Here is a 14913-nt window from a genome sequence, read left to right on the forward strand (position 1 = left end):
ACCTTTTTGACTGCATCAATTTGGAGCCAATTTATTTTAGCTTTTTCATGATGTGGGGGGGTACATCTCAGAACGAGTTTCCCCACTTCAAATTTCCTGGGCCGCACTTTCTTGTTGTAGGCACTGGCCATTCTTTGTTTGTACAACTGCCCATGACAAACTGCGGCCAATCGCTTTTCATCAATCGGTGTCAATTGTTCCAATCGATTCTTGACCCAATCTTTATCCTCAATCCCGGCTTCAACAATGATCTGAAGAGAAAGAATTTCAACTTCTTCTAATTTCATTCGGACTTGGCTTATGCCTACTATTCCAATTCATTATTTATTTTCTCACAAGCCTTATCTTCAACACATTCTGCTTCTTGATTCATTATTTTGAGGTCTAACAACATTTTAGGATCTGGGCATGAAGTCCGCAAGCATGTCATGTTATTAAAATCTGCATTAATAGAACTTTAAAGAGAACAAGGAAGGTGACAAGATTAAGAAAAGAGACATTCCTGTACAATGAAATATTAATTTCATTTAATTTGATTTTTTTTTTAATTTTTAAAGATAGAAGGGTTTACATCATAAAGTAAGATAGTAAAAGTAAAACGTCCGGATTACACCCTGAAATAATCCAGACGCAGAAAAGATAGCTAGACCGGCTACCGAGACTCCCATCTGACAGAGAACTTTTCAGGTTTGGCACCCGTTTTTAGGTTTCTCTTCTGCCGCGGCAATGACTACTGTAGGTTTTAGTGCTTGATCAAATTTCCCATCTTCACAGATCATTCTGACTACTGACCCATTGGTGTGAGTAGGCAGAGGATTGTTCATCATATTAGGGGCCTCTTCGTCCATAAGCATTATTGCCTTGACCTCGATGAGGTCTTCCACTGCTCTCTTAAAAATCCAATAGTCTTCCGTATCATGTCCCACAGCTCCAGAGTAGTATTCACATCTAGCATTAGCCCGGTGCGCCGGTTCGAGGCTATTGGCTGCAGTAGACCTAGCCTGACTAGCTTTTTGAAACAAGCTCGAGTATGATTCACCACCATGGGTGAACTCATTCCTTCTGGGGAGGCTTTTTTTTTTCTTTTTTCTTTTTTTTTTGAATTTGTTTTTCGTACCTTGATTTCTTTTTTCTTTCTCTTTTTGTTGTTTTTCGCTCTTTGTTTTTCTTTGTTATTTTTTTGTCACTCTTTTCTTTCTTTTTAACTCAATTTTTTTCTTTTTTTTTCCGGTTTATTTTTTCACTCAATTTGTTTATGGCTATGATCGAATCCGATAGGGATTGCCTACGTATCATGACGCCGCATGAATTAAATCATTACGTAGTTCAGGGAGATTGGGAATAGACTGACCCATTTTTCTTTTTCTTTTTTCCTTTTTTTATATAAAGACTTTTAAATATTTGTTTTTGAGTTTTTTTTTCTTTTTTATGGAATTTTGAATTTTTTTTTAAAAGAAGGAAGAAATTATTTTGGATTTTGATTTGAAAATTGTTTTTGTTCTTTTTTTCGAATGAAAGACTTTGGAAACGAAGGAAAAATATTTTGGATTTTTTTTTTGGAGTTTCTAAGGAAAGAATTATAGAGAGGGAATCAAGGAAAGGGAAACTATTTTTGAATTTTTCTTTTTTTGAAAATTGGGGCCGGAACCGATGAAGTTTGCCTACATATCTCACATCCGTTGATTATCAGATCTGCGTAGTTCCGTCAATATTTCTGGAATGGGATGACACTTTTATTTTTGGGAAAAAATCAATCTTATTTTGTAATAATTGTTTTGGGGTAAAATTTTGACAGGGTTTTTGGATTTTCAAATACCGAGATTTTTTAAAAATCGAGTAAATTTTCTCTCTCCTATTTTGTTCCTTCTGGTTATCTCTCAATTCTTATTTTTATGTTTTAGAAGCCGGTCAACATGCACAAACCGAATCAAACATAATGTACATGTAGCGCATAAGATGCATCAGGATGGTCTTGTAATTATCGGTTACACCTGTCCTAGACGGACCCAACCCCTGTGTTGAGTCGCCAAAGTCAAATGCACGTGATGCAAACAAACATTCCTACTAGGGATCCGGCATGAGGCTATGTTATTCTAGGTTTAAAATCCTGGGGGAGTGTTTTAGACCAGGCTTACCCAAGCGGACAGCTCGAGCCGAGGTGGGGGCAACATACCGAGAGCACGAAAGTCTACCCGACCTAGTTACTGATCCAACCTCGTTCTATTTGGTATGACCTATAACAGAAAAGTGGGCCACGCGCACATGTACACCATAAATTCAGAAGACTCAGAAGGGAGGCGTAAGAAGACAGTTTATATAGTTCAAATAATATCAAAGCGGTAAATGGGCGGCAATTAGCACATTAAGTCCACAAACAAATTAATATCAACAATAAAGAAAGCCAAGTATAGATTACATTACAAGCTCGAATTCTGAACCCTGAACCTTGAATCAGAAGTTCTGGGTTCTTTTCCCCAGCAGAGTAGCTAGAGCTGTCACATATCTTTTATACCCCCCAAAAAGATATATATTATGGATTATTGTGGGTTAAAGAGTTTTTCCAATTAAAGAGATAAATTTGAATATGGATTATTTTATTTACAGAGTCGCCACTTGAAATTAATTTTTTGGGTGTTGCAAGTCACCTTTTATTTGAATCCCTAGTCAAAGGAAGGTTTAACTCTATTATTATTGGTCTGCAAAAACAAATTCCGGATAAGGAATTCTGTTGATCGGGGAGAAGGTGTAAGGTATTCCCCGAGTCTCGTGGTTCTAGCACGGTCGCTTTATTGACTACAACTTAGCTTGAATTAATTTTAGATAAACTGTGATTTATTGGTTACCATTTTTTATCTGTCCGCTTTTATATTAAAATATAGAATTATCTTTGAAACGAATCACGTGTGTGAATCCGTTTTGTTTATTATGCCAAAATCATATCACGTGTACGTGCACGCAATTAATAGCATTTTTATTATATTTAAGGTTGTTTCGCCCAAAGTTGCGCGAACGCATACCTTGATTTTAGTTTTGGGAATCGTAATTATGTCACGTGAACGTATACATAATCACGATGATTCAATTAATTATGAGTACGCCTAAAGCATTCTAGTGCATTCATGATTTGTTTCATTCCTAGGTTTGAGATTATTGTGAATGCCATGAATTAAGAAATTACTTGTGGAAGAAGTGTATGATTATAGATATTTGAATAAATAAACCATCATATACCAATACCCTACAACCCAACAATTGAAACCCAAACTCATTAGGGTCCAAATCTTCTCAACTTTAAAGCAAGTTTGAATACCATATTTCCAATAACATGATTAAGCATATAGCATTTAAGGACTAACTTATATTATTATTTATAAAGTTTAAAGGGAAATAAATAAAATCACATGAAATAAGATAAAAAGAACAGAGGGAAGAATAAACATTTAATGCAAAATTTCCAATTAAATGTGTCTCCAAGAACATGTACAATAACTCAGACGAACGTCGAACAAGCATAAGCGACGAATAACATCAAACCTAGTGAACAGAGCTCCAACGGAATTCTCGACCTCGACTATTGACTCCACTTTTTGGCGTGTAAAAAGGGATGTTATGAAGTATTTTTGTTGGATTTTGGGTGATGACTTGCTGGATTGTTTGAAGGAAATACGAAGAAAGAATGATACGAGTAGAAATTTCCTTAGCGTAGAAGAAGAAAAAACAATTTCTCTCAATTCTCTCATCCTTTCTTTTTTTCTCCTTCACCCCCCCCCCCCCCCCCCCAACATTTCTTTTCTATTTATAGAAAAAAATCAGATTTTTTTCATTATTTTTTTATTTTTTTATTTTTTTTATTTTTAAATTAAAAAGAATTCTCCACTTTCCTTTACTTTTATTTTTTAATTTTCCACTTTTTTCACTTTTCTTTTTTTATTTTCCACTTATTTTACTTTTCTTTTTTTTTAATTTCTTCTTATCTTACTTTTCTTTTTTAAAATTTCTACTTTCATTTACTTTTTTTTTTAAAAACACTCAGCTACCTTTACTTTTATTTTTTAATTCCAACTTTCTTTTACTTTTCATTTTTTAAATTTTCACATTCTTTTACTTTTATTTTTTTAAATTTTCTGCTTTCTTTTACTTTTTAAAAAAAAAAAATTCCACCTACTTTTACCTTTTTATTCCATACTTTTAATTTTTCTATTATTTTATTCCCATCCGAAAATTAATTTTTTTTATAATTTTTTCGGTTTTTTAAAAATTTATTTTATTTAAAAATAAAGATAAAAAATTAAAAATAATACTAATAGTAATAATTTGACCTTTTAAATTATTTATAATTCTTACCCTATATAAAGAAAATGTAACAAAGCTAAAACAATATATATTAAATTTTTAAAAATATTTACATAGTATAAGGTGATAAAACATTCAAATATAGTCAAAAATTAGGTGCTCACAGTTACCGTCTCTCCATGACCGTTCCACAATTTTTAGTTTTTTAGGGTCGTAAAATTAGAATTCCGCCCGATTCTCAAATTTTCTTGTGCTATAGCCTACACTTTCTGCATGGTATCAGGCTTGCGAACTCGGACCGCCTAAAATTTTGCTGAACCATCAAAAGTGACCTATGAACAATAGTCACCGCCTCGCCATGACTATTTCTCGTTTTTAGGCGTTTTAGGGCAATAAAGCTGGAATTCCACCTAATTGATTCCTAGTTTTTGTGTGTTATAGCCCACGCCTTTTGCATGAGCCCAGGCTACCGGACCTGGACCGCCTAACATTTTATCGGACCATGAAAAATGAACAAACGAACAATAGTCACCGCCTCGCCGTGACCATTCCTCGTTTGTTGGTGTTTTAGGGCCATAAAACTCGAATTTCACCTGATTCCCAGATTTTCGTGTGCTATAGCCCACGCCTTCTGCATGGATCCGTGGGCCCGGGCCACCTAACCCGGAACGCCTACAAATTTTCCTCACCTTCAAAAATTACCTAAGAAACAATAGTCACCGTCTCGCAATGACTGTTCCTCGTTTTTGGCGTTTTAGGGCCATAAATTTGAAATCGCGTCTGATTCCCAAATTTTTGTGTGTTATAGCCCACGCTTTCTGCATAGGATCAGGCTACCGGACTTGAACTGCCTAAAATTTGGACGGACCATAAAAAAATACCTAAGGAACAATAATTACCGCCTCGCCATGATTGTTCCTTATTTTTTGGCGTTTTAGTTCCATAAACTGGACTTCCGCCCAATTCTCAAAATTTCATATGCTATAGCCCACGCCTTCAGCATGGGCCTGGGCCACCGGACACTGAACGACTAAAATTTTACCAGACCATCAAAAGCAACCGAAGGAACAATATTCACCATCTCTCCATGATCGTTCCTCATTTTTTGGCGTTTTAGGGCCATATAATTGGAATTTTGGCCGATTCCCAATTTTTTTGTGTTATAACTCACGACTTCTGCATAGGCCCGGGCCGCCAAACCCGCACCACCTAAAATTTTATCGGACAATCAAAAAATGACCTAAGGAGCATTAGCCATCGCCTCGCCATGACCGTTCCTCCTTTTTTGTTGTTTTAGGGCCATAAAACTGGAATTCTGCGTGATTCCTAGATTTTCGTGTGCCCTCGCCTTCTGCATGGGCCCGGACCACCGGACCTTGAATGCCTAAAATTTTATGGGACCATCAAAAATGACCTAAGGTACAATAGTCACCGCGTCACCATGACTGTTCCTAGTTTTTTGGCGTTTTAGTGCCATAAAACTAGAATTTCGCTCGATTTCTAGTTTTTCGTGTGCTATATAGCCTGCACCTTCTGCATTGGCCCAGGCCACCAGACTCGGGCAACCTAAATTTTTTTCGAACCATAAAAAATAACCTAAGGAACAAGAGTCAATGTCTCGCCATGACCGTTCCTCGTATTTTGGCATTTTAGGGCCATAAAACTAGAATTTCACCTGATTCCTATATTTTTGTATGTTATAGCCCACGCTTTCTGCATGGGCCCGGAAAACTAGATTTGGACCGCCTAAAATTTTGTCGGACCATAAAAAATGACCTAAGTAACAATAGCCACCACCACGCCATGACCGTTCCTCGCCCTTTTGACATTTTAGAGCTATAAAACTGGAATTCTGCCCAATTCCTATATTTTTGTGTGCTATTTTCACGACCCACATTGGAGGGTTGCGACGGGCACCCAGTGCATTACTCAATAGAGTACCAACGTAACGTATCTTTATTATTATACCATCATTGTTAAATAGTCCAGAAGAGCCGTCATGAGATTATCATAATAAAACATAAGGGAATACTCGACATAGGACAACCCAACATGATATACAAACTTATACATATGACATACGGGCCTATAAGGCCGACATGATTATTTGTACACTCAAACCATAGGCCAACAAAGGCCATACAAGTATCCATATATATGACATCTGTCTACAAGCCTCTAAGAGTACATAAACGTCATAAAGGTCGGGACACGACATACCAATCAATACATGTCCAAATCATACTGACCAAATAGGCAACTCCGGAGCAAGTGGAGTGCACCAACACCTTCCGCTGAGCTGATAGCCTACTAGGAGGACTGTCAACCAGTCTATCAGGACCTGCAGGCATGAAACTCAATGTCCCCATGCAAAAGGGACGTCAGTACGAATAAAGTACCGAGTATGTAAGGCAGGAAAGTATAAATAAGAATAGTAATGTAAAGAGAGATAGAGAATATACAACTTGTAACATCTAAGTGCCTATGGAGTGCATACTATGTTGTCGTGGGATTGTTGTTACAAGACCATTTCTTATTTAGGTCACTATGCTTAGGTTGAAGTCTTCTTCCTTATTTCCTCAACTAGTCTTTCGGGGTAGTACATAGTGGAGAACCTCTTACTCCTATAAAGCTGCGAGCTTATTACATTGTATACCCGAAGGAATTTTTGATGTTCTTACTCGCCTATAATTATCCTTAGTTACTTACCTCTGCACCCTTATGTTGTAGGGTTCTTCTGAATTGAAATTTTGACTGTCTCCTTAGTGATACTTTCTTTTATTTTTGTAACACTTATACGGTACCTTTAACTACCCCAACTCTTAACTGAATATTTCTCAAGGATCACGATGTCATATCTGCAAGACTAAGTTCCCTATTTTGGGGTTCACTATGTTTATCTTGCACGATCTGTTGATTTATCAGTGTCCTCTTGTCTATCCATAACTAAACTCTTCCTGAATTAACTACTAACTACTCGTTGGTCCATTCTCATATCTATATTTTGCGTAATCTCTCTTGGGTTATTTCCTTTGTCTTAACTTACCTCTTACATTGGATCCTTATGTATCAAGTGGTTATTCGCACTTATTTGCTTCCTCTCCCAGACGTCGTGCTTGCATAATGTTCTGGAGTCGTAACATATCTGTGGGATTTGAATAAATGCAATCCATTCCTTTCGCCTTTTTACCGCATTCTTACTTTACTATGCCAAAGTTACCTTATCATCTTTGGCGTCTTTTCACATCTTCACTGACATCTTACTCACCTTGAGGTAACCCTTCTATACCAAGTATAACTGAATTTTTTTTTCGCACGAGGGTGACACCTAGTGTAACTTGCACACTTAGTCTCTTAAGCTTAACTCTGTGCACATTGCTTGCTTCAGGTAAGAGTATTCCTGAAAGACCTTTAAACGTCATTCTTCTGTTGTCCATTATATTATTGCCGGAATGTGATCTCTGAAATTATCATGATATCGACTATTATCAAATCTTCTGATCCGTAATTCATGTTCCGTATATCTTGTTCACTAGCCCATGACAATTTCTATTACTCCGGGGGTCTAACTTTTCCTTCTAGTAATCGCGTTGGAGTCGCCAACTCATTTCTTGAAATGTGGATATAACTTTATGGCTTATACTCTTTATTATCTCAAGGCCATTCACTTCTTGTCTTTTTTCGCTTGACTATAGACTCTATCATCCTGTCATGTAGTGATTTATTATCATCACCCATTTATTACATCTTATTCGTAATACTTCATTTACTCTCTTCTTATTTTCCTGCTAATATTTTCGTCTATTACCTTATTCTGAAAAGTTCAAAAAAATATTCTTTCACTTTTACATCCCCTTGCTCCATCCACCGGCTCTTCGGGTAACCTAACATTAACTCTTTACTAGGGACGTGAGCCATACTAAGGTAAATATTTATCCCTTCTAGGATTCCAATGCCTATCTTCTGAATTTTATGATCATGCTAGTATTCATATCTAACTATACTATTCTAGAGTGCATCATCTAGGTGTCTCACAAGGAGAACTATTACCACATTTACAATATCCTTCGGAAATGTCAGCTAATGCTAACAATCCATCCACCATTTTGGGTTACTCTAATCCCAGCTGGATCCTGATATCCTATCATTCTCTTAAACTATATTTGTTAGCTCTCATAGGGCATAACTGACATGGGTGTGGCCAATTATACCTACCTCTGTTACTGTTGAAGGTAACTCAGAATACTTATATTTCTTTGTCTGAATTGTAAAAACTGATAATCTTCACTAACTAGGTACCTCGTACCCTTCTTCACCTTGCTTCTTTTACTTGTTGAAACTTGTATCTACCTTCTTATACTCTCATTACTTTTTAAACCATATGGGTAGATATATATTCATGCCTTAGGGCTCCTTATCAACAAGATTACACGCCATAGTACACACATAATCTACTAAAGACCATATATTTACTTATCATAAGCATGATGAAAAATCGAGTACCTCTAACTCAAAACTTCCACAACCATATTCAATCTCTTACAAACTGTATTTATGCATGTAGGTATCGTTGTATTACGAATAAAGTAGAATTTAGGAGTTTGAATTCTTACAACAGAGCTCTATCACACGATCTAGCATAAGAAGAAAGAGTGACGGTCATAAATGCCCGGTAGCCTGCTGCTTATAAGTGTGATGCACAATACACCCATAAACAAGACTCTACTAGACACGGCTTGTAGACTCCCTAGGATAGAACAACTCTGATACCAAGTTTGTCACGACCAAAATCGGAGAGCCGTGATGGGCACCCGGTGCCTTACTCGATAGAGTACCAATGTAACATATCTTTCTTATTATACCATCATAGGTAAATGGGCCAGAAGGGCCGTCATAAGATTACCAGAGTAAAAAATAAGGGAATACTCGACATAGGATGACCCAAAATGATATACAAACTTATACATGTGACATACATGCCTATAAGGCCGACATGATCATTTGTGCACACAAACCATAGGTCGACAAGGCCATACAAGTATCCATATATCCATATACATAACATCCGTCAACAAGACTCTAAGAGTATATAAACATCATAAAGAGAGGGACAGGGCCCCGCCATACCAATCAATATATGTCCAAATCATATTGACCAAATAGGCAACTCTGGAGCAAGTGGAGTGTACCAAGACCTTCCACTGAGCTGATAGCCTACTAGGAGGATTGTCAACCTGTCTATCGAGATCTGCAGGCATGGAATGCAGCTTCCCCAGGCAAGAGGGACGTCAATACCAATAAAGTACCGAATATGTAAGGCGGGAAAGCATAAATAAGAATAGTAATGTAAAGAGATATAGAGAAAATACAACATGTAACATCTGAGTGCCTCTGAGGACTAATGACATGAAATGCATGATATATATATATATATATATATATATATATATATATATATATATAGATAAACTTGTAAAAACATATGCCTCTGTGGGCATCATCATCATCATCATATCATACCCGGCCGTAATAGGCTCGGTTAAAACGTACATGGTCATCATAAGGCTCGGTAGAATCATACATGGCCACGTGGAGCTCGGTAAAACCCAACTCATCAGTGGTTGGACAATAAGTGTCGTACCCGACCGACTGCAATGCGACTCGATAAAGTAAAATAAATACATATATATAATGCATGCTAGACTCATGGAATCACATTCTCAACCTTTCGAAGTGACGTAAAGTCGTTGTACCTTCGATTAACATTATAGACATCCATACCATCAATATGAACCTCAATAGGATTCAAGGATCATACAGACTTGCTTAGAAAAACTTTATTAGGAAAGAACAATATGGACAGCCTTAGTTGCTAGGAGTAGATCCGCTATGAAATAACATATCGTTTACGTTCATTTCACTTTCGATCATGCCAAAAGAAAGAAGAAAGCGGCTTAACATACCTTTGCAATCTTCTCTCCAATCGTCAACCAAGCTTAATATGATCTTCTTACATCTATAATGAGTAAACCGACTTCGTCGTCATCATATAAGCGTTGTAACTCTCATATTTCAAAACCAATATTTTACAAGAAAATGGATAGCACTTCCCCTATTTATACTACATCCCATAAGTTACTAAAAGTCAACAAACATCCCAAAAGGCAAAAATATAATTCACAATAAGCTCTCTGATTAGTTCAACAACCATTTTGAGCTGCAAGCTCGATTTATAATTAACAAAATATAATTTAATCCAATTCCTTTTCCATAAATATGCCTACAACATCTATAACATCATACTTATGCTTACCATATCATTTTCAGCCCAAAATATCATAAGAATAATCTTCAAAAACAGTCCACACGCCTAGTACCTTAACCTTTATCGTCAACCTCTTGTTTTTCATGTTATTTTCTTCAATCAACTGAATTAGACCATGGATAAGCTAACAACAGCAGCCAAAATATAATCAAACTATTTATAATAATTTCCAGACACAACAAACTATTTATATAGCCTCAACACAACCCACAAAAAAAGATAACGATTCTTTATGCCATGTCAATTACTATCTTGTAGATTTTCACTCAAACAATTCAATCAACACATGATTAACCTTAAGCACAACCAAGAACATGATTTAATTACCTTAGGAAGTAGATACAACTTGAAATACCCAGCTGGTGTAGCTCACAACAACCCTCAATCACACCACAACACTATAGGAGTTGTATCTTCTTCTTGAATCAACTTTTGTGTTCAAGTTGGTGTATAAACACTTGTATTTCTCCTTGAAACTCTAATATATATGAGTTAGGGACTGATTATTACCTTAATCAACAAGAAAAATACGAAATCTGAGGTTACATCACTTTGAAGAATCCTCCAAAACAGCCACAAGATGAAGAACTATGATCTAGGAAGCACCACGAGATTTCTAGCGTTGAATTCACGTTTTTATCTTTGGTTTTCACTCTAGAATCATGGAGACTGCTTTGAGAGTGTTTTAGGAGAGTATAGGGTCTGGTTTGGTCGAAAACTGACCCCGATCCTTAAAGGTTGGAGAATCACCCACTGCCTATGTGGGTCCCATGGGAGCTGCTTGCGCAGTCTCACAAAAATGCGAATATGTCTCTACTCTGATGTCGTATTGCCAAACGGTTTAATGTGTTAAACACTAGGCTCGTAGACCTTCAATATGGTATTTGGATCATCCCTTAATTCCAAGTATATTGGGAGAAAAGCTCAGCTACATTTGACCTAATCTTGAGCACATTATGAATGTAACTTGTGATGACCTTTGCCAACATTTGTTCCAAAACTCGCTTGACTTCAAAACGTAACACACGACTATCATACGACAAAAATAAATCATAACATAACCTACTTATCATGTTAAGCACCCTAGTCTCACCAGAAAAGTACATGTTATAACATTTCAAACTTGTCGACTTTCGACGAAACTTATTTTCTTCAATTCGTTTAGCTTCTAAGCTTTTCAACCCTCTTGGTACTAGTTATTCATGATCTTAAATATTTGAGCTTACTTTAATTAAATTACGACGTACTCTCACGTACAAAAACATGTGGTGTAACAGCTATAGCCCACACCTTCTGCATGAGCTAGGGCCACCGGACCTGGACCGCCTAAAATTTTGCCGGACCATCGAAAATGACCAATGAAAAAATAGTCACCACCTCTCCATGATTGTTCCTGATTTTTTGACGTTTTAGGGCCATAAAATAGAAATTCTTCCTGATTCCCAGATTTTCGTGTGCTATAGCCCACGCCTTTGGCATGGGCCCGGACCACCAGACCACCTAAAAATTTGCTGGACCATCAGAAAAGGCCTAAGTAACAATAGTCACCTCTTCTCCACGACTGTTCCTCATATTTTGGTGTTTTAGGGCCATAAAACTGAAATTCCGCTTGATTCCTAAGTTTTCTTCTGTTATAGCCTACGCCTTCGACATGGGCCCGGTCCACTGGACCCGGACAGCCTCAAAAAAATTTTGGACCATAGAAATGACCTGAGGAACAATAGACAACGCCTCACCGTGACCGTTCCTCTTTTTTGGCGATTTATGGCCATAAAACTGAAATTCAACCCGATTCTCATATTTTCATATGCTATAGCCCATGCCTTCAACCTGGGCCCGGTCCACCGGACCCTGACTGCCTAAAATTTTTACAGACCATCAAAAAAGTACCTAAGGAACAATAGTTACCGCCTTGCCATGGCCGTTCCTTATTTTTGGCGTTTTAGGACCATAAAACTGGAATTCCGCCCGATTGTCAGATTTTTGTGTGCCATAGGTCGGACACCGGACCCGTACCAGCTAAAAAAATTTTGGACCATAAAAAATGACCTAAGGAACAATATTCACTGCCTCGCTATGACCATTCCTCATTTTTGATATTTTAGGGCCATAAAACTGGAATTCCGCCTGATTTCCAGATTTTCGTGTGTTATAGCCCACGCCTTCTACATCATATCACCTAAAATTTTGCTGGATCGTAAAAAATGACCTAAGGAACAATATTCATCGCCTCACCATGACCATTCTTCATTTTTTGGCATTTTCTGGGCATAAAACTGGAATTCCATCTAGTTTTAATTTTTCGTGTGTTATAGCCCACTTCTTTTGCATGGGCCCGGGCCGCTAGATATGGACCACCTAAAATTTTTCCGGATCATAAGAAATGACCTATGGAACAATATTCACTGCCTCGCCATGACTTTCCTCAGGTTTTGACTTTTAGGGCAATAAAATTGGAATTCCTCCTAATTCCCAAATTTTCGTGTGCTATAGCCCACACCTTCTGCATAGGCCTAGGCCACTGGATCTGGACCGCCTAAAATTTTGTCGGACCATAAATAAATGACCCGAGAAATAATATTCACCGTCTCTCCATGACCGTTCCTCATGTTTTGGCATTTTAGGGCCATAAAACTAGAATTTCGCCCGATTCCCAGATTTTCGTGTGCTATAGCTCATGCCTTCTGCATGGGCTCGGGCCACTGGACCCGGACCGCATAAAATTTTGCAGTACCATAAAATACGACCTAAGGTATAATTGTCACCGCCTCACCATGACCGTTCTTTATTTTTTGGCATTTTATGGGCATAAAACTGGAATTCCGCCCGGTTTCAGTTTTTCATGTGCTATAGCCACGCCTTTTGCATGGGCCTGGGCCGTTGGACCTGGAATACCTAAAAAAAATTTGGATCATAAAAAATGACCTAAGGAACAATATTCACCGCCTCGCTATGACTATTTCTCATTTTTTTGGTTTTTAGGGCCATAAAATTGGAACTCCACCTAATTCCCAGATTTTCGTATGCATAGCCCATGCCTTCTGCATGGGCCTAGGCCACAAACCTGGATCACCTAAAATTTTGCCGAACCATAAAAAATGACCCGAGGTATAATATTCATTATCTCGCCATGACCGTTCCTCATGTTTTGGCGGTTTAGGGCCATAAAATTGGAATTTCGCCCGATTCCCAGATTTTCGTGTGCTATAGCCCATGCCTTTTTCATGGGCTCGGGCCACTGGATCTCGACCGCCAAAAATGACCTAAATAACAATAGTCATCGTCTCTCCATGACAATTCCTCATTTTTAGTATTTTAGCGCCATAAAATTAGAATTCCGCCCGATTTCAGTTTTTCTTGTGCCATACCCCACGTCTTTTGCACGGGCGCCACTGGACTCGAACCACCTAAATTTGACATACCATAAGTAACGAGCTAAGTAACAATATTCACCACCTCTCCATGACCATTCCTTTTTTTTTGTGTTTAGGGCTAAAAAACTGGAATTCCACCTAATTCCTAGATTATCGTGTTCTATAGCCCACGCCTTCTGCATGGGCCCGGCCACCGGACCCAGACCACCTAAAATTTTTTCGGACCATATAAAACGACTTGATAACCAATAGTCACCGCCTCGCCATGACCGTTCCTCATTTTTTGGCATTTTAGGGCCAGAAAATTGAAATTTCTCTTGATTCAGATCTTCGTGTGCTTTAGCTCACGCCTTCTGCATGGGTCCGACTTGACCCGGACAATCTTAACTTTTGTCGTTCCATAAAAATGACCTAAGGAACGATAGTCATCTCCACCCCATGACTGTTTCTTATCTTTTGGCGCTTTAGGACCATAAAACTGGAATTTCGCTCGATTCTAAGATTTTGTGTGCTATAGCCCACACTTAGTCACCATCTCGCCATGACAAATGACCTAAGGAACATTAGTCACCGTCTTGCCATGACTGTTTCTCGTTTTGTGGTGTTTTAGGGCTATAAATCTGAAATTCCGCCCGATTCCCAAATTTTAGTGTGCTATAACCCATGCCTCCGACATAGGGTCGGGCCACCGGACCCGGACCGCCTAAAATTCTTGTCGGACTATTAGAAATGACCTAAGGAACAATAGTCATCTCCTCTCCATCACTGTTCCTCGTTTTTTGGTGTTTTAGGGCCATAAAATCGGAATTCTGCCAGATTCCCAAATTTTTGTATGGGCCCGGGCCACCGGACCTGAACCGCTTAAAATTTTGTCGGACCATAAAAAAAAACTTTAGGAACAATAGTCAACGCCTCGCCATT

Source organism: Nicotiana tomentosiformis, chromosome 5 (assembly GCF_000390325.3).
Source record: "Nicotiana tomentosiformis chromosome 5, ASM39032v3, whole genome shotgun sequence".
Taxonomy (NCBI): domain Eukaryota; kingdom Viridiplantae; phylum Streptophyta; class Magnoliopsida; order Solanales; family Solanaceae; genus Nicotiana; species Nicotiana tomentosiformis.